At 40.9% G+C, this 25,300-nt stretch overlaps 1 protein-coding gene across 1 annotated transcript in view; it reads right to left on the reverse strand.

Annotated features, from left to right (window-relative positions):
- XYLB (xylulokinase) overlaps nt 1-25,300 on the reverse strand; it is an 82,634-nt gene that overhangs the window by 20,281 nt on the left and 37,053 nt on the right. The gene's annotated exons all lie outside the window — the stretch shown is intronic.

The raw sequence follows: 25,300 nt of genomic DNA on the forward strand, positions 1-25,300 counted from the left end.
AATTGATCATCAGCCTCTAAGGCCACTGTAGTAGGGCTACCATTAAATCAGCTGTAATTCAACAGAGGGGAAAAAAGCCTGGATTTTCTCAGCAGCAATGATAAATTTGCCTAATATTCTCAACATTTATGCTACTTACATAGATAAAGTCTCTACAATGATGTGGGGGAGACCAAGCATGATTCTTCTTGCTCACACTGCTGCAAGGCAAGAATAACACCACTAAAATGAGCAGAGGAGCAACCAAGTTGAAACAGAGTAGGAACAGTTTAGTATCCAAGGCTCATGTGCCACTGATAGTCACAGGCCACGTTATATTCTCAAGAAATTGTTCTTTATGAAGATGTCAAATTTGGCTTTCTTAAGACCTTATTTCAATCAAGACAAAAGTTTAGGATTTCAGAACCTGAAGCTTGAAGACACCAAGTAATTTATTGAAAATCCTCCTAGTCTAGCTCAGCTCAGAGATTAATTTAAAATTTAATGTTGACCCAAAGCCTTCTCCTTCGTGATGGATTTCAGGAAGAAATAAACAAAGAAAAACATGCACATAAATTATCTCTTAAGAGCAGTTAAAATTACTGCAGATCACCCCAAAAAAAAACCCACACATCCCAAGAGGTACTCCAGAGGAAACAAAATCAAGATACAATTCAACTTCATTGACTGCAGCAGAATTATACTGCAGGGAAAACTTTGGTACATGAATGGTAAAGACTTCTTTGGGAACAAGCAGATCAATAGTCATAACATTGTTATAACATATACATTGAAGCTGGCAACAAGGCTTCTGAAATATTTGCAATTCTTGTAGAAATACTGCAGAGCTGCAATTGCTTATCAATTCACAGTGATTTTTAATTTATTTTTTTAGACACAGATCTCTATTTGGCAGAATGTTATGATGAAGCCTGGGACAAATTCCAAAGGTAAGGTTTTTAAAAAGAAAATCCACAACTCAGCACTAGAGCTTACAGAAAGGGTGAAAAAAGCAGCAGATTCAAACAAATAAATTTTGTAGATAAAGGTTGAATATTTTGGAAAAATATTTCTCAGAAGCATTTAAAGAACAAGATAGATGAAAGTGCAGAGGGGTTGGAACTAGGTGATCTTTAAGGTCATCTTTAGATGATCTTTGAGGTCCAGCCCAAGCTTTTCTGTGATTCTATGAACACTTAAAATCTGTTTGGTCAACAATGAAAATGTACTGGGGGAAGTCCACTTCTGGAGGCATTATTACTAGAAGCAATTTAATGAACTTTTCTATCTCTTGCATGTCTAATTTCTGGGTTCTGAATCAATCAATTAAAGAAAAAAAAAGTAACATATTTCATGAAGTAGTAAGGTAAAAAGGATTCCTGTACTGATGTAACTGCTTACATCAAGTTTAATTTTTTTTATTTTTTGGCCACTCAGTTTTCCTCTTTTGTTACCCAAAGTTTGGCTATTATAAGAGCTGTGTGCTGGGGAAAATACTAATAACCACAGAAATTATTCAGCAGTTGTTCAAACATCTATAAAGTAGCCAAGGCTCCAATTAAAGGCTTAACCTAACAAAGAACAACCTGCTTTGATTTACCCTATGTTGCCACAATTATTCATGAGACTCTTGGCAACACCTCTACCTTCACCTTCTACTGCAGAATTCCCGTCATTCAGCAAATAAACAAGGGATCTGGAACCAATGTGAAAAATTAACTGATTCCCAAAAAATGTTCTGAAGCAGGTGCTGCCAGTCCGAAAACAAAACCTAGAGGAGATGCAAACCAGGCATGTTAAATCCGGCCAGCACATCCAGTTTTTTACTAACATACCTGCAGACAGCTCCAAAATAGTAAAATATCAGAGTGATCTGTTTCCTAAAGGAGATCACACAGTGATCCCAGAGTCCAGATCTGTAATCACTGAACTACAGGGACCTTAGAAAGACACAGAACCTCAGCTAAAGTGACTGAGAATCTGCTGTGTCTACTGACTGTTTTCATGTTCAATACCTTTAAATAGTTGCACTCTTCCCATAATTTATATTTTTATTCTTTAAATTTCTAGTCACTTAATCTTTGTGGCTTTAGCCCTCCAGTCAAAATGTTATTATTAAAATTAGGTTTCCCCTTCACATGTTGGCACTTTACAGACCACAATTAAATTACATCTTGTATTTCTTTTTAGTAAGCTAAGGATATTATGTTCTGCCACTCATTAAAAGGCATAATTTCAAGACCACAAACCACTGATGCTTAGTGCCACTGGTCTAATACCATTGCCTTGGTCTTCACCTCTGAAACCACTATCAAAGAAAAGAGCAGAGTTGGTAAGAGCACTAAAAATGCCTGTCCCAGAAGTGTCTGACTGCATGTTGTCAGATGGCCTATCCAGATATTTACCAGCTTATAAAAACTCCTGATAAATCACAGAGGACCTTGCACTGGAAAACCTCCTGGGAGAACTTTTTGGAGGGAAGGTTCTGGCTCCAAATGTCTGTAGCTCCAGCAGGCACATGCCCTGCAGGGCCATGTGAGAGGAGTGTCCTGTGGTCCCCATCACAGTGAGCCCAGGGTTCTGGAGAGCTCTGCCCTGAGCTGGCAGAGCTGGCAACCCAGACAATTCCTGCTGCTCAGCTCCCAGGCTAAGGTGGGGCATTCACCCACAGACAGGCACATGCAAGATATGCTCCCAAATTAGTTTTAATTAAAAAATTGCTGCTACCTTAGGCCTTCTCCACTGACTAAAACCAACTTTTCAATGTGCTCTGAAGGCAGCATTGCAGCACAGTTCAGGATCTCCTCAAAGTATTCTGACACATGAAAAACTCGTGCTTGAAACAGCAAAATACACACCCTCCCACATATATCACAATTCTGATGTGTATAAGTACCACAAGTGGCTTTACAGACCACCCTTCAGTAAAAAATGCTTGTTACTGAGTTGTTCAGGAAAACAAAGAACACAGTTTTTAATAAAGATTTGTCCTCACACGCCAATATTCAGCCTTGAAAATCTTCTAAGGGAAATAGAAAATTACATTGGCAAATCAACATATGACACCATCCAGCGAAGGTTAAAACGAGAAAAGCGAGCAAGGAGATAAATGAGCCACCCAAGGTCACACAAAATCAGAAGAACAAGCAAGAATAGAACAAAGGCCTCTTCATTACTTAGATCACAAATGCATTCAATTCTGCATTAGTTAACCTGCAGAGTATGAGCATCAGTAGCAAGACATGTCCACAGGAGGAAATATAATAATAATGAGCTGCAAGTTCAGCATTACCTAAAGCCACAGGATATAATTAAAAGGCACAGGGTGCAATGACCTGACCTTGAATGCCACTCAAGTGATGAGAAAAAAAGAATGTGCTATCAAGTATTTTGATTCTAGAGAAACCCAAAGCACAACAAACCTGGGGGAAAAATCAGTTTGGGATCAAGATTTGCAAAGCAGATCTCTACCAGGTCTCAGGTCTGCTCTGCTTCCCTCCACACCAGCCTTTGTGTCTTAACAACAGCAAGAAAAGCCTCTGGAAACACAACAGAAAAGAGTCAAGCCCAAGCAATATTTTATTTTTGCAAAGGATAAGCCTGATAAAGAAACAGAAAAGAGCTCCCAAAACAAGGCAATTTGGGTGTTTTCTTTAAACATTTTTTCAAAAGAATTATTACAGCTGTTTTGGCATCCACAAAAATTGCTTGTAGCTTTTCCTCTCCTAGTCCAGGAAGGCTGGTTTGTGTTCATTCAGCACCTTGTGAAGAATTTTTCTTCTTGATTTTTGTCTTTCATACCTCCTACGCCTCCCAATAGAAATATCCTACAGGCTGAAAAGCATTTCACAAGAATAAAATTAATTGATAGGAGGGTGTAACTGCTCACCAAACAAGAGCTGAGGTAGCAGAAAATCTGTTTATTTTGTTTGTTCAGTCAAGTTCCATATATCAAGACAGGAAGAGAATAAATTGAGGCAGTAACATTTTTCTCCCTAAAAACTATACCAGACCTACTCACAGGAAAATAAAAAAATCACACTGACCTGCTCTATGTGACTGTGCTGAGTTACTTCACTCCTCTGAACTCATTCTTCCTGTACCTAAAGAACACAGCACTGGGGACCACTTGTACCAGTTGGGTCTCTGAGCAGCACTAAAGCCTTCTGTTATTAATAAATCTCCTCCTCTCCAAGTGGATTATTTATAAATGAATTCTGTGACCTCTGGCGGGCCAGAACTAAAGAGAGAATACAGTTTGTTCCCATTTAACTGAAAAACAAAGGCTATGGAAAGATGAATAGAGAGAGGCAATTAATATTTCCTAATAATTGTCACGGTGAATGGGAGAGCTGCTCTGTTTCTCAGGGTTTCTGCTCAGAAAGGTTCCAGGTAACTATTCATTCACAGGGCTGGGTTCATGTAAATCAGATGTTGTTGCCAAGCAACTATAGGTGCTAAGGAATGAAATACAGTCTGCAGAAACCTAATAGCCTGGAGAGAAAAAGGACTACAATCAGAGATTTATGGCATATATAAAAGGGAAAGAGTCATTCTCCCACACACAAAGAACACAGATACTTTATTATAAATGTCCTTAGCATGTTTTTCTAAGGTATAATTAAGCAATAAAATTCCTACTACACCCCAAATCAAACAGGTAAATTCCTTTTTTTTAATGTTTTGCTCATTAAACTTTCTAGAAATAGATCTTGAGAAATTAGCTACCAAGAGAAAAGGTAAAATTTAACCCAAACATCTTTCTTTTGCCCAAGAAAGGTGTTAGGTATACAGACAGCACTGCAACTGCCAATCAGCTTTTCACTTTGCCTTCTTATGTTTTTACACCATGCTCATTAACATTGCATCTGATCATCAGAAATTCTCTTTAAGCTTATTAAGATTTTAAAATATTTTTAGCAAGTTAATTAGAATACATTAACAGAGCTCATCTGTGTTCACCCATCATGCATATTTTATTTCATTCAGGCAAATTGCTTTTAAATGAAATATTAGATCTAGGAGGGGCACACTGTTGGGTACTGAACAATACAACCCCTCAGTACAAACATACTCTCTCACACACCCTAATAGCTTCATGCTGCTGAAAAGTGGGGACTTTCTGATGACAAAGGGCTTTTTGAACTCCTATTCTTATTCCAATCCCCTGCAGCTGTGCTGTGCATACAGGGACCTGGTGTATACCTGAACCATCCCCTGTTGCCCTCATGTCCCTGTACAATCATTAAAAGTTAAAGACTAAAATTGCAACGGGGACCAAAGGTCCAGCTAAGGAGAAGGAAAGAACATTTTCAGCCCCTCACACTGCAATTTTTACAAATCCATGTTTGATGGGTTGGTTTTTCTCCTGCTGATGGTGTCTGGGGATGTCACTTACCTAAAGGCAGGAGCCCAATCAGAGGCTCTGGCACAGGTTTCTGACAGGCAGGGGCGCACATGGGTTTGGCAGAACAACCAGAACAACTCACAAAGGATGAACCTGAAATACCCTGAACCCTTTGCTTGAGCAATCATTGGAAATGCCTCCCTCTAATGTGCACTCAATGTCACCAAGTATAATTAAATAATCATTTATTAGGAAAAAGGAGACGACAAAAATCACCTTGGCATATTTTTGGCATGCCACTTGCAGAATTTTACTCAAGTCAGATGAAGTCCATTACTGGCCACTGAAACTTAAACACAACTCTGTTGATAATAAGATCCTCAAGCTCCTGATATACCTTCACTCAATTTAGCCAAATAAGACATCTATGAAATTAATTCCTTTATGGCCCAAATACTTCCTATCTGAGGAAGGATGGAAAAATCACACTAATTTCACCAACAGTTCCCAAGTTTTAGAGATCTGCAAAAATAAAAGGAAAAACAAAGTTTGCCAACCTCATGCTCGATTCAGATTTTGCACTCTCACTGCATTTCAATTAACCTGCCACAGATTGCAGAGCTGACATATTTGATTCAGATAGTAAAGAAAACACTCTTAAAAAAAAAAAAAAAAGGTCTGAATCTTTTGACGAGTGATCATACAATCCATATCAAAATACACATTAAAGTCTCAGTCACCACACATTTCATGATCTGCATCATTAACACTGTCTGGTTTGAGGGATTTTGATAATCTCTTTGACAATCTATAGCAGTTCTTTATCTCCAAGGCACTGATGCCTTTTAACCAATGATCATTATTTAGGTATGCTTTGTGCCTGTAGCCTTCCCTGAGATGTTAATCTCCATAATTCAAGAAGCTGCTCTTTTATAAACTGCTGCCATACTCCCCGTGTTTTTTTCCACTGATGAACCCCAAAATCAGGCATGTTTCATTTAGCATTTGGCTGAACACATCAGCCATGCTGACACGGGGATATTTTAAGCACAGCTGAGCAATTCTATGGAAAGTTCTTCCAAAGGCCAAGAGAAGAGAGCTGTCTCAATGGATGGAGTCCCTTTTCTCTGGATAAATCACTATTGATTGCACTGAACCCAAACCCACCCTGCCATAACCCCTTCCTCCTATTTCTACCTTTATTAATCAACTCACACATCAAAAGCATAAGACACAGTCTGCACTTTTTTTCCTCAAGCCTAACCAAGTAGTTTTATTTTTTAAAGGAATTCTCAGCTTTTGACAGCTGGAGAAGAGATTTCACCTCCCTGCCACAGAGCTGGAGTCCAGCAGCTGCCTTGGCTGCAGGGATCAGCTGGGATCTCTCCCCACATCTCTCTGCATGCTGAGTAATAAGCCACACAATGCCAAAAACCAATTTGCTGGCATTAAAAAACAAAAATTGCCTTGGTTTATTTTGCAGCATTTAAGCAGAGATATGTCCTATACCAAGAAAAGAAAAGAAAACCCACATAGAAATCAATATAAATTTCTAGTAGCACCCTAATTGCAAAGAGCAGAGCTTGAATGAGCAATGAAGGCAAGCCAACATTTAAATGTCCTTTAGAGTGACCAAAGACCCTGAAATATGTATACAATTAAGAGCATTCTCTAGATAAAGGAGTGGGTAAAGTAAAGCATGACCACCAGACAATAGTAAAATAAAATGCAATTTAGCAAAGCACATTTTGTCATTGGCCTACCCTGGCAGACACTCCTTGTTCCTGCAACAGAAACAGTGACTCATTTATCCAAGCCAGCACAATTTTAACAAACCCCTATAATGCTAGAGCTGCATCTGGAGCACAGCTATGCTACAGCTCACCTGGCTCAGGATTTTGATGACAACCTGGAGCTCTCCAGTGCTTTCAGAAACTTCCCTGTTAGCCCAGCCTTCCCTAGAGCAGCTCAGAGTGTGTTATGCACCCCAATCCCCACCTGCCTCTGTCATCCCTCCAGAGAAGTCTGTGCTATCTTCGTTAAAAAGCTGAAAAACTCCTCCTGTCCATTCCCTCTCTCTTCCCCTTCTCCCAAAAACACAGCACAGAGGACTCAGGGCCAATTCTTTTCTTTGAATTTTCTTCTGCAAAGGCCAAACTCTTCCACTACTTAAAACCCAGCCCCAGCTAAGTATGAGACATCACTGAATAGCCACTGAAACTATCAAATTTAATTTTTAATTTTTTTAAAATTATTATCATTATTGTTGTTAAAGTAACAAGGTGCTCACTTTTTTTTTTTTTTCAAATGCAAAAGGATAAGATTTTCCACTCTGCTACATCCTCTGAGTACCTGAGATGTGGTTCACCAAAATGCAGCATACTCTGAGTCCCTTTCACTCCACCGCATCCAATCCCCACATAAAACAGCAGTCAACACAAATGTACAACATCTTTTCCCAATTCCTCACAGTTAACACATTAAGTGGCAATAAAGGGTGCAATGACTTTCCAAGGGCATGTACCTGTTTAATTATTCAAAAGAAAATTGACTCAGGCACCATGGTATGAAACACTGAAATATGCAAACGAGGTAAATTATGGGAGAAAGCAACAAAAGAGAAAAAAAGGGTTCATGGTGAGAGGAACATATGGGGCAGATTCTGATCATCCTGTGTCTCTGAGTTTCTCTATATACATGTGTATAAGAAGGAAAGCTTGTGAAGTGACAGAGAAATTATTATTTACTTATCTCAGTACTCTGACCAGGGTCTTGAAACAATCTAACCGTGCCTAGAATTTCCTAAGAGAGTGTTATTTTCACCTATATACATGAAGCAATTTCAGAAAAAGGAATGTTTACACCTTTCTAAACAATCAAATCTTACTGCTGGGAAAACACTTGTTTCAACACAGGCTGTATAGAACAGAAGAAAAGATGCAGGACCTGATCCATAAGTAGATCTCATTTATTCTAAATTAAGGGTCTGAAATAACTCACTAAAGTAATAAGACCAGGTTAACAGAGAGGTATCATAACACCAATTCTAGCTATTTGTCCATAAAACATGAATATCCCATTAAAACAAAGAGCATTTGATTTTGCCTTGGACCAGAGCAAATGTCTTTCCAATCAAGACATCCAGTGAATTGAATGTCTCTTGTAAGCAGGTGCTACTGTGTTATATTTTCATCCAAACTGCTGAGAATAAGCCAGAAGAAAATGACAAAGTAAATTGAACAAGAAAGTGTCTGATCTTGATGAATAATTCAATGATGCAATGCAACAAATACTGACTTTTTTTTTTTCCTGGTAAAGGCAGTTTACAACTGTCCTTTGCTTAGAAAAATGACCTTCTGATGGTAATTATACTTTTGTCTTTAGGCACTGGATGACAGTCTTAGTAATGCTCATGATTCCAGTTCACAGCTCTGCTGCTGATCTCAAAGCACTCCATTCCTGCTATATCATCTAATCCTTTTTTAATAACATAATCCAGCTGCTGGAGAACTTCAACTGTAATATCAGGCACACTGGCCACTGACCGTTCTTTAACTATTCTGGTCACTTTTCTGAAGCCCTTAAAGGCACCAGAGAGCCACAGAGCCACAATCACCACTCTCAGAATTCACAGAACTCTCAGAATGATGAGGTTGGAAGAGACCTTAAAGATCATCAAGCCCAACCCAGCCCCAACACCTCAGCTAAACCCTGGCACCCAGTGCCACATCCAGGCTTTTATAAACACATCCAGGGATGGTGACTCCACCACCTCCCCGGGCAGCCATTCCAGAGCTTTATCACCCTTTCTGTGAAAAACTTTTTCCTGATATCCAACCTAAACTTCCCTTGGCACAGCTTGAGACTGTGTGCTCTGGTTGTGTCAGTGCTGCCTGGAGAAAGAGCCCAGCCCCAGCTGAGCACAGGCACCTTTCAGGAGCTGCAGAGAGTGATGAGGTCACCCCTGAGTCTCCTTTTCTCCAGGCTGAGCACCCCCAGCTCCCTCAGTGGTTCCTCACAGGGTTTGTGTTCCCAGCCCCTCACCAGCCTCGTTGCCTCCTCTGTATGTGGAGTGTTCAAGTGTCTCAATGTCCTTCTCAAACTGAGGGGCCAGAGCTGGACACTGGACATTCCCATTCCCTGAGGAGCTGCTTGGCTGCATGGATAACAAGGGGCAGAGAAAGCCATCACTGCTCCTCCACAGCCAGGAGGGAGCCTGACAGGATTAGGCTGTGACACACCAAAGTTGGACTTGTTGCAAGAAAAGGTTTTGATAGTCAGGATAGCAGCACACAGGAATAGGTTAACCACCATTCCCATTCCCTGAGGAACTCCTTGACTGTGTGGATGACAATGGTGCAGAAAACCCTCACTCTGCTACGACAGAAAAGTCACTCTGCTGCCAGGACTGCCAGAGCCACAGGTTCCAGAACAACCATGGCCATACAGTCTAATGAAAACAGAATTTACCAGGAAAGGGCTGAGCTGGATGCCATTCTCTGTTTCCAGAAATATGTTTTTTATTACAACAATTAAAAAAGGCAAATAGGAATTCCCCTGTAGCATCCAGTGATGCTTTGTGAAGGCTGACCTAGAACAGAGGCTAGACAGAGTCAAAGAATAAAGTAGGGATTCATTAGGAGGCCTCAATGGATCCACCTTGGGCAGCACAAGAGCCCAGCCAGGGCCACACCCAAGATGAACCAAAATGGTCACAAAATGCACAACTGCTCATGGGGTCTCTCACTTTTATAAGTTCTGGTCCATTTGCATATTGGAGTTCATTGTCCAATTACAGCTTCAGATTATGAAGTCCCATCCTTCTTGTCTCTCTCTTCAGTCTACATTATTGATGATCTTAGGCCTAAGATTTGCATCATTTGTCCTTGGTGCCCAGCTGGAGAAGGAATTGTTTTGTCTCCCTGCTCTGTGCAGAGAGCTCACCATGCCCTGATATGAAGCTCAGACCCACACACTAACGCAGCACAGAGGCATCACCAGAATAAAGACTATGTTGGAAGAGCCCTATCACTGGGGAGATGAGCTCAGCCTGGTGATAACCAGAGAAATTTTGCCTAGGGCTGTGGCACAGCCCATTGTATTCAGGTCTTTCTGTAAGCCATCCTTCACATATCAATATTAAAACAGGGACTTATTCACTAGAAGTTCCCAACTGAGAAAGGCTCATTTTGCCTCTTCTCATTTATTCTTCACTCATTGGGCTCTACATCTCTTCCTTGGGGCACAATCTTATTATAACAAAAACATGCAGCAAATAATACAGTTTGCAGTAGGTTATCAATACAGCCAGAAAAACAACAAAATTAAGAAAAAACTAACCCTACTAAAATCTGTCACTCTCAACATAACCAGGAACTGTCTTAAACACAAGTAAGGACACAGGCACTCAAGTGCCTCTTTTCTGTCCCCTGCAATATTTCAGCATTTTTTGCTCATGAATACTCAGATTACATTTGGCAAGTTGGCAGCACTTCTTAGCACCTAACGACCTAATAAAAGGTTTTTTTTTTCTCTGTGCTAGACAAATCTGCCCACCTTCAACCTCTGCTACCCATAAAACAATTTATTCAAGTACCTTTACTCTGAGCACAGTTAACCTTTGCAATGTACAAAAGCTTCTGTGGCTCATAAATGAACAAAGAGCTCCTAATGAACAAAAAATACTTTCCTGACTAAAAGTTAATATTAATTCTGGGAATACAAAGTATAATATTACTACCCATATGTTGTACATAATACAGAATATATAGCTCATGCATCTTTTTTTTAAAAGGTTTCTGTTTTCAAATTACCATTGTATAAGAGTTCTATACACCACAGGGATACTTTAGGTTACTGTGGATTTACACTGGGAATCAGAAAAAGAATGAGCATGAAAAAGAAAATTCACACTCATGCTAGTTAAAAAGCCAAGGGATGAATGTAAGGGGAAAAACAAGATCAAATTTGTTTTCTTCATCTCAAGGTTAAACCTCAAAGAACCTTAACATCTCACACATGGATGTAAGTTTTCAGTGCATGGTCCATGAACTCCTGGCAGCCCATAATGTAAGAGAAACACATTGGTTGCCAAGGAGACTTGAACTTACCATGCAAGAAGTCCAGTCCCACACTGAAAAATTTAGGGACCTTAGAAATTTCAAGTATGAAAATCAATGATCAAGAGGAAAGAAAGTGGCATGTGAGTGGTTTTCATCCTCCATTCCCCAGTTTCTTACAGGGATGAGGGATCAGTAGAGGACTGGAAGGCTTGAATTCACTAGTGTCACACTTCTCTGTGGAGACATTTCACATTAAAGCAAATGCTGGCTTTAGTTCTGTATTTTTAGCTGTATGTTAAATGAAAAACTGCACTGAATTCTGCAGTAACACAACTGTTGATCACACTCTATTTTGTAACAGAAGTCCTGTCAGATATTTAGCCTTGGTTTCTAAAAACTATCTTCAGGGAGTACAAACATTTCCCCTCTGGCATCCTGTCAGTCACAGCAAATCTGTAAATAAACTGTCAAACTCCATTCCAATCATTCCTGAATCTGCAAGGGAAAAAAAATAGTAAAATTGGTGCAGCTGGTTGTAGTCCCTGTAGAGCAGGGCTGATTTCACAGCTTTAATATGGTTCACTACTTCACAGCCAGTCCGATCTGATATACAGCATGCAGAAATGAGTGACACCTTTGCTAATCATTTTCTTAAACTTATCACATGTGGAGGTAATAACAGATGCAATGACTTTTCAAGGGCATGGACTGGTTAATTTTTCAACAGCAAATCGACTCAAGTTCTGCAAAATTAAAAATCCACTAAGACACACTGTCAAGCTATCTAAATTATGGAAAATCACATAAAAAGGGAAAAACAAAGGTCTGGTCATGAGAAAGGCAGTGTTATACCCTCTCCTTACATGGTCTCATGCAAAGTAGGGGTATAGCAGCAGCAAATAAGCCAAAAATCTGAAGAGAGGCGCTGACTTCAGCAAAGACTGACTAAATGAAAACGGGAAACCCTATGTACTATTACCCGGAACATATCAGCACCTTTGTTCTGTAACTCATAACTTATCAAGTAATCCTGAAGGAGTTGGTCAAGAATTTTTCTGCCAAATACATTTTGTTGGACCAGAGCAGTTAACTGAGGAGTTTTTCAAGGCCACATTGGAAAATGTGCTTCTGAAAAAAAACCCAGAAAGACAGTAAATAAACACTATCACCTTGTTGCCTATGGACTCAGTTAGGACATAAATCCACTGATTTAGGGCAGGGACAGAACCTGAACTGGGATCTGCTTTATCCTGCAGACTTTACTTCACCATCAAGTTAAACAAAGTCACACTGTCTCGCTGGATTGGTGAATATTTCATAAGAGGCAGAATAGCCCCAAGCAGAAGACAGACTGACTCAAAACCCAATAGCAAAGACACTGGCTTGAGTTATGTTAAATTTGAGTTCAAGAATCATTTCTGTTATCACTCAAAAAAGGGATCTCTGTCTCCTAAAGGAGATGCTCCTTCATGTTTCCTCACAAAAGGCACCTAAAATGTGACTTTATCTATGAGACAGTTAGAACAGAAATTTTGAAAGCACATTATTTCCTATGAAACAGGACCACAAGTGCTTGATTGCAAATGTTCACTCAATCTCCCTGCTCAGGAAAGCAAACTTTTCATGCTGAAATGCACCATAGGAAAGCAAAGAGCACTGAGGTCGCCATGACTGCATTAAGTTTGAAGGTAAAAAAAACTAACATCACCCCCTTAATTAGGGTTGCCATATGGTCAGATCTCTGCTTTCATGTTTCCTTTCTTAAGCTCAGATTTTGACTGGCTGGCAAGGGAGGAATACAAAATGCATCAAGGTTTACCATATGGGCCCTGGTCTCCTGTGCACTACATGTGTCAGAGATCTGACATATTGAAGACATCATGCTCACCATGCAAAGGCTACATGGCCTATCTTCCCTTCCACAAATTCCCAGAAGAAACCATGGGAGTCCTACCAAGCATCTTCCATTTTCCTACCACACAGAAATGCAAACCATATGCTTCAAAGTTTGCAGAAGCAACAACTGCTGCTCTCAAGAACTGAGTGTCAACCAGGTTTATTCTCCTCTGCTTGTACACAAACATCTCATCCAAGCTGCAAATAACCCTCTGTGAACCTGAAAACTTAAGTGATTCAGGTCTGGACCCTTGCACATGTTGGTGTTCAGGGTCCCTAGCAGATATTTCATCTGAAAATTAAGAGCCAAAAAAAGAAATTGCTGGGTCTGAATCTCATTTCCCATTTAACAACTGAGGGAGTTGATAATCCCAGTCTAAAAATAGTCAATTCGTGCTCAGAACACACTTGACAGACAGGAATTATCAGCATCCTGATTTCAAATGTGAGAAAAATAGAAGATACTCATCTAGATGAACTAGGACTGCAGACCAAGTCTCCTGAGGGTCAAAGCAGCACTGAAATGACCCCATGTTTTCACTGTGAGCTGCAGCCATGGCTCTGCTTGACAATCAATGAAACAAAAATCCAGCCTCTACACGTCTTTCCATCCAAAAAAAGCAACATTATTTCAATTTCCAATAAGAAAGAAAATGGTTTATTGGATTGTCCTTCCAGTATTAAAAAAAAATTACTTTGCATACAGAAGTTTCAGCCCTAGAAAAGCCCACAGTGAAATACATCCCTCTCTGGCACAGCACAGCACAACACAGCAACTCCTGACATGAAATGAACCCTAAGATAACACCTGACAAAAAGGGGACTTTAAAAAGAATGCAATTATCCCAATGGGAGCTGCTCCAGGACACCTGTGTTAACCCCCCTGCCAAAAGTATTTTGAACTCTTTAATGGCTACAGATGATAAGAAAAGTTGTGATGAGGGAAAGTCTGTGAGGCAACACCTGCAAAGTGAAATATTTTTAAGAAAAATGCTTCAGATAAAGAGACGGAAGTAATTAAAAACCCAAAGAAAAACGTGTACTGCTGTCTTTGTTTTCACCCAAGCTGAACTTCCCCTGGAATTGAATTGCTGGCTCACTGGGGCAGCTGGCTGACATCCTGAGCCACGAACAGGAAAAGCTTGTCTGGGAAATCAGCACAAAACTCAGGCTTGTTTGTTTGGAAAGGAGCCCACAAGTAAACACACACACAGAGACACAGACACCCAGGGAAGAGGACTGGGTGATAAAGGACCAAAATCCTCTGTGCTGACTTTGCCTCAGTCTGATTTGCTTTCAGGAATGGCAGGTCCATGAGGTCAGGAGGGAAATCCAGAGCAGAGAAAACTCAATGGAAGAGACTAGGTTAGGGAACATTTATATCATCTGAATGCACAGAAGTCCATGGAACCTCATGGGATGCACCCCTGAATGCTGAGGCAGTTGGCTGACATAATTGTGAGACCACTCTTTTATCTTTGAAAGGTCATGGCAATTCAGGGAGGCTCCTCAGCTGGAAGAAAGCAAATGTAGCTTCTGTCTTCAAAAATGACAAAGAGGAGGACACCAGAACTTACAGGTCAGTTAGTCTCACCTTGATCCTTGGGAAGATGGAGCAAAACCTCCTGGAAACCCTTTCCAAACATACAAAGGATAGAAACATGACTGGCATCAGTCAGCACAGCCTTCTAAGATGAGATGGCTGTTTTGATGGATGAGGAGAAATCAGGGGATGGTGTTTATCTCTATTTCAGCAAGCCTTTTGACCCTGTCTCCCACAAGATGCTCACTGACAAGCTGATGAAGTACAGACTAGATACATGGGCACTGAGGTGGACTGAAAATTGGCTGAACTGCTGGACTTAAAGGTTGTGAACAGCAGTACAAAGTCCAGCTGGAGGCAACTCACTAGTGGTGTATCCCAAGGGTCAGCACTGGTCTGATACTGTTCAATATTAACAACATAGATGATGGGACAAAGTGAGTCCTCAGCAAGTTTGCAGGTGACACAAAGCTGAGGGCAGTGCTGACACACAAGAGGGTTGTGCTGCCAGCAGCAGGACCTCAACAGGCTACAGGAACAGACCAGGAGCCTCATCCAGTTTAATAAATGGAAGTGAAAAGTCCTGCAGCTGGGGAGGAAACACCCCATGCACCAACTGGTTGAAGATCAGCTGGGAAGCAGCTTAGCAGGAAAAGATCTGAGGATCCTGGAGTACAGCAAGGCAAACAAGGTCCAGCCCTGTGCCCTTGCAGCATCCTGGGTGGCACTAGAAAGAGCAGCAGGATGAGGAGCTGCCCAGCACAGCAGTGCTGGGTCCAGGCTGGGCAAGAGAGTGCAAGGACAGGGACACACTGGAGTGAGCCCAGTGGAGGAATGTGCAGATGATTCAGGGACTTGAACATCTGGCATCCAAGGAAAAGCTGAGAGAGCTGGGACTGCTCAGCCTGGAGGAGAGAAAACTCACAGGGAATCTTATCAATGAACATAAATATTTGGTGAGGGAAAGTAAGACAAGAGATTCTTCTCTGTACTGTCCAGTCATAGAACAAAAAGCAAAGGGCACAAACTAAAATAGAAAAAAAAAATCCTTTCAAGCAAAAACTTTTTTTTTTTTAATTGTACAGGTGATGAAATACTGCAGCAAGTGTCCCAGAGAGACTCTGGAACCTCCATCCTTTGAGACAAAGGGTAGGTTTAAATTAGCTATGAAGGAAAAGTGCTTTACTGTGAGGGCATTAAGACACCCTCCGGTTGCCCAGAAGACTTGTGAGTGCCCCATCCCTGGAAGTGTCCAAGGCCAGGTTGGCTGGGACTCTGAGCAGCCTGGGATAGTGGAAGGTGTCCCTGCCCATAGCAGGGAGGTGGAATGAAATGACCTTTAAGATCCCTTCCAACCCAAACCATTTTTTGATTCAAACCCAAACTGGACACAGTCCTGGGCCATCTCCTCCAACTGGCCCTGCTCTAACTAGGAGAGCTCCTGAGATCATTTCCATCCTCTTCCACAATTACCCTTAGTATAACACCACATGTAACTGCAAACAGTGCAAAATATCCTAAAAGACTACTTTGCAAAATCAGTCTGGGTGATATGTACAAAGATCTATTAATGTACAAAGACCCATTTTTCATCATCATGTGCTTCAGTCTGTACAGATAAAAATACTAAGCTGCATGTAAGGATCTACTTTGAAATATATAGAAACTAAATAGCTGGGGAGCAAGGAGTTAGAGCAAAACAGAAATGTGGTCATATGCCTCTAATTTAAAGTGCATCTTCAGTAGACTTAATGAAATCAGGACAGAACAAGCTCAAGATGACAAAATTACTTAAGAAAGCACCATTATGAAGGTAATTTTTTGACTAGTAAGTAATGACACTCTTGAGGACATCACAGCTATTTTGGAGAGCAAAAGTTTGTGAAAGTAGCTGTCTCTGCTTTGCAGGAGCCTTTGACTCCAACCAAGTCAACTGATTTCAGTGGGAATAGGGTGGGACCACAGCAACACAGTGCAACTTTGCAAGCTGCGATGATCTAGTCTTAAAGACTTCAACAAGAACCAAACATATTTAGAGCTGAAGTCCTTGAAGACAGCTAATTTACATTTTGAGATCACACAACTGAGATAATTTTCTATCCCCTATTGTAAGCAGGGAACTCTTCATTCTCAAGGTTCTCATACATTTTATCAGAAAAACAAGTGGTACATCCCAGCATGAAAATAATACTATGGTTTTTAAGTGAGTAAAAAGGACAGAATATGCATAAAGGACATGACTAAATTAATTTTCAGAACCTCCTGACTTCCAAGTGCCTGGCATTTAACACTGTGATAACTCCAGGGGGGAGAGTGGTCTGTAACTTTGTAAGGAGGAAACAAAAGGAAGCACTTGGACGCGGCATGGAAACAGACAGACGGACACATTTACTTGACACGCTCCCCAGAAGCCCTGCAGGCTTCATCAGCTGTACTTGTAAGGCCTTTGAAGTGTGGCTGTTGCACAGCTTGTAAGTCCCTTCCTCTGGAGCTCAGGAGCTAGTGGTGTTATAAGCTACTTAAGCTCCTTAGTCCAGATCTAAGCAAACAGCTTGACGCACTTACAAGCTTCACTCCCTCTTATTCTGAAGATGTTAAGCTGCTTAGCTTACTGTCTTCAACTTTCAAATTCTTACAACCAAATCCTACCCATATACCATGAATCTGCCTTTTTTTAGCCTGATTCTCCCCTCTCTTGAGGATTCTGAATGTCTTTTGCCAAGTCACCAGGAGAACAAAGTGTTCTTTTATAGCTTAGTTCTTCCAAAGTCAAAGCCAACACCTGAATGCCCATTGCTCTGGTAACTACCACTCTGCATTTCCAGTATCCACAGCTTACTGTATATCAACAATATTCACCTGTTCTAACAAATCTCTTTCCATTAATAAAGTCTGTCAAATATTTCAGCTAGCATTTAAAAAAAATTCTCATGTAACTCTCTCCTCATTTTTACTACAAACTTTTGTTTCAGCAGGAACTACAGAAACTTTTAGAAGAAATTCTGCTTTTATATAAAAGATGCTTTTCATCCAAATGGAACTGGTACCAAGCTATCAGCATTTACAATTAATAATCTTACAAGAGAATCCTTAAACTTAGAAGTACAGTAAGGCTGGTGCAAATGGACATGACACATTTTCTAGGGCTGAAATCATTAAAATTTTGTATCTATAAATAAAAGATAGGGCAGACATTAATAAATCTTAACAAGTAACCACAAAGAAGACACAATTCCATTTTAATCATAGCATGAAAATAAGCTACTGAGCCAAGTGCGGAAGTGCTGTTATATTGACACTAGAAATGTAAAAAAATAAGACAGAAAGGCTTAAAATGCCTAGTTTTCACTGAGGATATTGATAGAAGCAACACACTGGTGGAAAGGCAGGCAATCATTACATGCTGTAAAATAAAAGAACAAATTATATTGCAAAGATATAGGAAAACCACAGCAGTGAGTGTTGCCATACACTAATGAAAACCTGAAGCCAGAGCAGACAAAGCAGTTATTTGTACCAACTTGTAACATAATCCATATGGTCTGAAAATCACATCAATACAGGACCATACAACAGCCCCCTTGCCCAGGATGGTGGCAGTGATCAAAACACACACAAAAAGCTCACAGACTGCCTGGACAGGCAATACAGGAACCACAACAGACAACAGTTATCCCTATATTAGGATAAACTAAGAAACTAATTAACATTAGGCTAAACATCATGCTCACATCTGCTTTATGCTACAACTTCTCAAGAACCCTAGGGAAAAAAAAACCCAAGCAACTCTTGACTTAAGCACAAAATCCATGGGTTCAGGGGGTCAACAAGGGATGTTTAGAACAAATCATATGTTACCCAAGCAAAAGTTGTATACAAATGGAATGCCCAATTATTATAATGTTACCTGTGGGAAATATAAATGCTTTACACAAGCATAAATTTCCAACAGGTATTTAGATTAGGTCCTTCACCAAAGTTTCTTGTAGAAAGAAGGCTGCCACAGGACAAAAATAGAAGTGGCCACACTAATTAATGATTATTTTTAAAAAGACATGACACAAAGGGTAGAAGTAAGTGATCAGTTTTCACAGCTGCTAGTGAAAGGCAACCTGGGAAAAAGCAGAGAATTTGACAACAAACCCAACACTGAAGAGACCTAAATTTGCACCCAACATGCTCTGAAGTATTATCTTTGAGTAAAGAATGGTGAATTTTTAAAACTTCATGCAAATACCATATCAATACTCAAAAAATGGGAAAAGCAAGTACATTAAAAACTTTTGTAAAAGGAATAAAGCCAGAAACAGCAGTTTGCCACCATTTAAATAAAAGTTGAGTCTCTGTTGGAATACTCAGTGCAGCACCACTCTTACATCTCAAAAAGAACATAGCAGAAATGGAAACAATATAGAGAGACACAACAAGGCTGATCAAAGGTGGCACAGCTTCCAACCAGAGTTGAGTAAGTCCTGATGACAATTATTCAGCCAAGAAAAGAAACGGCTGAGGGGATACCAGGAGGAGGCCAGCAGAGCACAGGACATCAGAGAGGATAAATACAGAATAATTATTCTCTGTTTTACATAGTACAAATCCTACGAAGGTGCAAATGAAGTTGTGACATGCTTAACACAAACAATAAATAGGGACATCTCACACAACGCACAGCTCAGGTAAAGCTCTCAGTGCTGCAGGATACCATGGGTGCCAAAAACCTACATGCTTTTAAAGAAATCATGGGGGAAAGCCCATCAATAAATGTTACATTAAAAAAAAAAAAAAAAAAAAAAAAACCAAAAAAAACCTGAGGTTTGGGAAGCTGCTAAGTTACAGACCAGCCTTGCATGCGTGTTAGAGACTGGCCACTGTCAGAGGAAGACTTTGGCCTAGCTGTGCCGTCAGCCTGACTCAGGATAACCATTTTTACTTTGACAAACAGCAGCAAAATTATTTCATCTCTGAGCACTCTTAAAAGAACCTCTCCTTAACTCTCTTTTGAACAAAAGCCTGCAAATCAGGTCAAGCCAGAGGTGAGGCAAAAAATTTTTCAGCTGGGAAGACACAGCTTGCACAATTTTTCTTTCCCTATCACAAAATACATGAAAGTATTTTATAATGGGTGTTTAAAAAATTCACTGTCAAGCTAAACAATAAGACACCTTCAAATCTTGCAAAGAAATATTTGATTCTACCAACCCCAAATGTCCAAGTGGAGCCATTCCCCCTCCCCTCCAGTAATTTTGTGTCAAAAGTTATAAAAAGACAAAAGTCTTACAACTGTAATTATATTTATCATAACTCTGGAGATTGCAACAATCTTGACCTTTTTACCCACATGCTAATGCAACTTCACATTAATCTTCTCTGTTTAGCAGGAGTTATCAAATGCCATATAGCATGTAAACTACATCTTGATTGCTGAGAAAACATCTCTTTGCCAAACATCATTTAGGCAGGCATTGAAGTTTCATTGACTTGAGAGGTACCTAAGCACCTTCTTGCATCAGAAATATCTGATTCGGACAGCACTGAGCCAACTGGAGCCAAAATTCTGGACTTCAACCCTGAAACTTTAGTCCAAAATATCCTACTCAAAGGGTGCTGGTCAAGATGCTGCTTTGCCTTCTTCCACTCTGATGAAGGGTAGAACACAATGCAGATAGAAGAGTAAGCATTTTCTGTTTGTCAGAAATAATTAAACCTGTCACTGACTTTCTGTAAAACTCAAAAGCCATCTGGGAAAAGAGCAGTATGTCTCCATGTGTTGTGAGTGACAAGGTCAGAGCATCCCTCACTTCCTTGGTTGCATCTCCATCACTGACTCTGTTCATCATGCTGTAAATTAATCCACAAAAATTTGGATGGAGTACCTACTGTAATTAGCTCGATCTGTCTAAAGAAGGCAAAATGAGATGGGGTGGCAGCTGAGGGATCCAATTGGTTCATGGCTGCAGAGTGACAGAACTAGGTCAATATACCAACTTTATTCAGGAGGAGGACAACATAAAATTAGCCTTGTCGTGTTACATTTCCCAGACAAGGTTTCAAGACCTTCAGTTAACAAGAGCTCACTAATAAAATGTTTTATATTTATACTCCTCCCTGTGATTTTTTTACGTGTCCCATTAGAAACTGTCCTCTATCAGTTTATGGACATTGTCTCACCTTTTTCTGCTGTGTACCTCAGACAAGAGCACCTCAACAAGCTGCCACTTCAGGCCTCCCTAAAACCTCCTGTTCTTCAGGCTGAGCAAGCCCAGCTCTTCCAGCCTCTCTGCCCAGAGCACATCCTCCAGCCGCAAGGCATTTTGGTGGCTCTTGGTTCAGTTTGTCAATAAATTTCTTACATTAAGGGGCCCCAAAGCAGGCACAGCACTCCAGATGTCATCTGCTGGGCTGCTGAATAAAGGACAATAATTCTCCTCCCTCAACTGCCTGGCTGTGCTTCTGTTGGTACAGCCTGCATGTTCTCAGCCTTCCTTGCTGCAAGAACACACTGCTGGCTCATTTTTAGCTAGACCTCCCACAGCCTTTTCAGCTGAGCTTTCCCCCAGATTCTTATCAGGGCAGAGAGCCTATGTGTCCCAGGTGCAAGACTTGACATTTTTCCTTGTTGAATTTGATGAGGCTCCCAACGGACCATTCCTCTGTTTAACATGCAACTTACATGATTTATTCAAGTCACAAGCATGAGCTTCTCATCATCACAGCAGAGGATAAGCCTGGAGATAGAGCTGAATGTGTAAGACAGGATTAGGTGTACACTGGGTGGAGAAGTGTGTTGCACAGTTCACCTCTTTGGCCTTTTCTCATTAGATCACAAGACCTCTCTCAGTGTTTGTACTCACAGCGACTGACACACTGGGGATCTCTCTGCTGAAACTCCTCTGTTCTGAGAGACTCACATCCCTCTTTGAGGGATTTCTGCCAGGAATTGCTAAGCACACACTGGCTCACAAACGACTCTCAGTTTTCTTGGTGGCTTTCAGGAGGAGGTGAAAAATTCAAGTCAGGAACTTAGGAAACTGCTTCAGAACATGCCTTAACACAAGCAGCATTATTAGCATCAACAAGTCAATGAGCTGAAAATGTCTGTATCTAAATCTAGGTTCACAATAAAAACAACCAAAAAAAAATGGTCAGACTAGAGGTAGAGCCCATTTTAATAAAGATACGTACATTTTCTTCTAAAGATGCTTCCTTAAGTCACAGCTGCAATTGAAGTGTATGGAAGCTTTCACTGCTATTGGCTCCACAGAACCTACTCTACAACTAAAGAAGCAGCTGAATTTCCACCAACAATCCTGCAGAAAGTGTGTTCCCTTTTGGTTTTGTTTGCCTTCTAAATTTTCTGTGAACTTGGAAAATATCTCAGGAGTGACCATCTGAACTCGTAATGGCAAATGAAAGAATACAGGAGACCCACACAATTAAGTGCAAGGGAGAAGCTGCCACTACACTGACAAGTCAAGAAGGGCATGGACTTGTATTTATGCAAACCCATGGATACTTATGGGTATCAAACAAAAGTGTCTCAAGGTAAAATAATTTCTGCTGCTAAGATCAGAATAGCAGGGATACCTGTGTAATTTTAAAAACAGTTTCAGAATACTTAGACTGCCTTTCCATCAAAATACACATCCCCGAATAACTTCCAGTGACTGTTTACTAAAATTATTGGTAACATTCATACACCTGGGCATTTTCTTTGCATCATTGTCAAGACTAACACATCAGATAACTGCTGTGCTTGCAGCCTAGAAGCACTTGGGCATTTCATGCATGAGCAGCACTAGGTCAGGAAGAGGTTAATGTGTGGAAACACAAAATGGATTTGGCAAGAAGGAAGAAGAGGAAACAGTGCACTTCAGCAGAAGAATATGACATTTCAGCACATGAGGATATTAAAACATCAGCTATTTTCTTTCTAGACAACAAGGGATGTGCACCACTATTTGCTCCATATCTTGACAAGTTGAGTGTTACAGTTTTCAGAGAACATGGAAGGGAATAACAGAGTAATTTCTCCATACAGTGTGGGCTTTGGATGAGCTGGAATCCACTAAGGATCTGGAAATTCCTTTTCATCTCTCAGTCACAAAACAATTTGAAACATTGTGGGGAGGAAACAGTTATTCCCTTTCTGCTCTGTAGCTGAACCTAAATCAAGACCTGAAGTGTCAATTTACCCTCTAGAATCTTTTGTTGCAGTTTAATTTACTTTTCCTCCAATGTAATCCTGGTGTCACCTTACTGTTTAATATTGAAAGCTATTGACAAAGGAAATGCTGATTCATGAAAGTGAGATTTTGCTCTAATGTATTCATGTGAAAACAAATGAGCCTCTGCTGCTACATGGTTCTTCCCCTTGCTCACATTTCATTTCAGCCCTGATAGAATTTCAGATGGGGTGAGTGAATCCTTCACAAATGCTGCAGCAAGTTTCTCTCAGCTCTGGGCAAACAAGCAGAGCACTGGAACAGCTGCCCAGGGAGGTCATGGAATCTTTCCCTAGAGGCATTCCAAACCCACCTGGGCACATTCCTGTGTCACCTGCTCCAGGTGACCCTGCCTTGGCAGGTGAGTCAGACTGTATTATCTCCAGAGGTCCCTTCCAACCTAAACAGTTCTGCAATTCTGTGAATAAATTTGATTTCAAAGAAAAGCCTCACATCTTTTGATGTGAGTGCAATAAGAATGCTCCTTGGAGTGTAAAAGGGCACAATCACTTGCAGACTGAAGCAGGGCTGTCTCTGAACTTACAGAATCTGTTTATCTGCTTCTTCCTTATTCATACAGCCCGTTCTGCTTCATAGATACATATTTGCTGAGGCTTAATCCTGATTAAGATTTATATTCTAATCCAGCTCTACTTATCCTCACTATTCATAGCAGCTGCACTATTCATAACCCAGTGCTTTCATTGATACTGATTTGCAAGAGGAAGCAGCACAAGCTCCTGTTGTGCAGCATGGTCAAACCTTAAAGGTCAACACCAACCATGCTTCCTCTCTGCCAGTGCTTCCAGGGCTTCTCCATAACCGATTCCCATATAAGAGTATGCATTGAAAATAACCACTGCTTGCTCTGCCTGGCTGCTGAGATCCTCATTCTTTGCAGGATGCTGGTGCCACACCGTTCAATTCAGTCCAAGTACAAGATGATGCCATTGCAACATGGTCCTAGAAGGCCAGAGGATCATTCTGGCAGTCTAGTTATCCTCTGACAGCAGTGTGGCCAAAAGGCCCCTAAGCCTGGGAGAAGTACCTAAAAACATCTATGTAAGAGCATATTCAGAAATCTTCAAGACTAATAGGCCAAGCAATGTCAGCCTCAAAGCCACAAGACAACTCCTGGAAGGTAAAGACCTGTCTCCAACTCAGAAACTCCTCTCTACACACCACCACTGTGAGGAGACACTCTCCAGCTGCCACCACCCTCAGCAGCAATGCCAGCATAACACCCAGGAGGTTTTCCAGCCAGAATGGCTGGAAAAAATTTCTATTCCCAGCACAGATCAGGGACGACCATGGGAATCAAGCGGGATGAATAGGCTACACTGACAGATGAAAGCATTTCAGAGACTCATTCTGCAGCCACAATCCATGGATTTGTGCAATGAGGAGCATTGGAGGAAACCAAGAAAGGAAAGCATTTTGCTAATTGTATGGTAGCAGTTATTGAGCATTCAAATGCACAAAACAAAGCAACATGGCAAATAACCTTAGGGTCCTCCTCATGATGCAGAAAACAGGGGATTTTAATTCTTTCCAGTAATAAAACATTATGGTGTCTTTTAGTTCCTTCACAGAACCCTTTGAATGGCTCTGGATACAGGATGATTCAGAATTCTAAGAAACTGAAACAAGAGGAGGAAGACAGAGACAGGATGGGAAAAGGATTGGGTTTCAATATTTGGAGTACAATGGGCAAAAATTTCCCTGGTAACTGGGAAAAAGGCTCACAAAACATGCTCAGTGCTCAATGTCTTGTCCTACTCTGCCACATACTCCTGACGTAGACATGAACAACTAAATTCCAGCATTGGAACCCCATCTCCCAAAGCCAACTAGCACTTGAACACACTAACTATGCCCACCACATTAGGTTAAACACAGCAGCAACCACCTCACAAGCCTCTATCACACCAATCCCAACAGTTATTCTGCCAGGAAAACCAGGGACTGAAGCTCAACCAGTTGTACTTGCATGGTTATGGAGCTACTTGCACTGCTTACCTCATACACTGGGAGAAAGAAGAGATCTATGTAGAGTGCAACCAGAGCAACTGCTGCAAACATCAGCTGTCAGCCCTGCTCTGCCAGCACCCTGCCTGCATGCACTCCCAAATGCAACAGCGCTTTCCAGAAGGTTGAAAAACAGTGATGAGGTCTCATGGTTTTTTTGTGTCTACACCCTGCTGTCAACGCAGAGCAGCCAGAGCAGAGGCAGCTCCTCCACTTGGGCTGG

This window comes from Motacilla alba, chromosome 2 (assembly GCF_015832195.1).
Source record: "Motacilla alba alba isolate MOTALB_02 chromosome 2, Motacilla_alba_V1.0_pri, whole genome shotgun sequence".
NCBI lineage: Eukaryota > Metazoa > Chordata > Aves > Passeriformes > Motacillidae > Motacilla > Motacilla alba.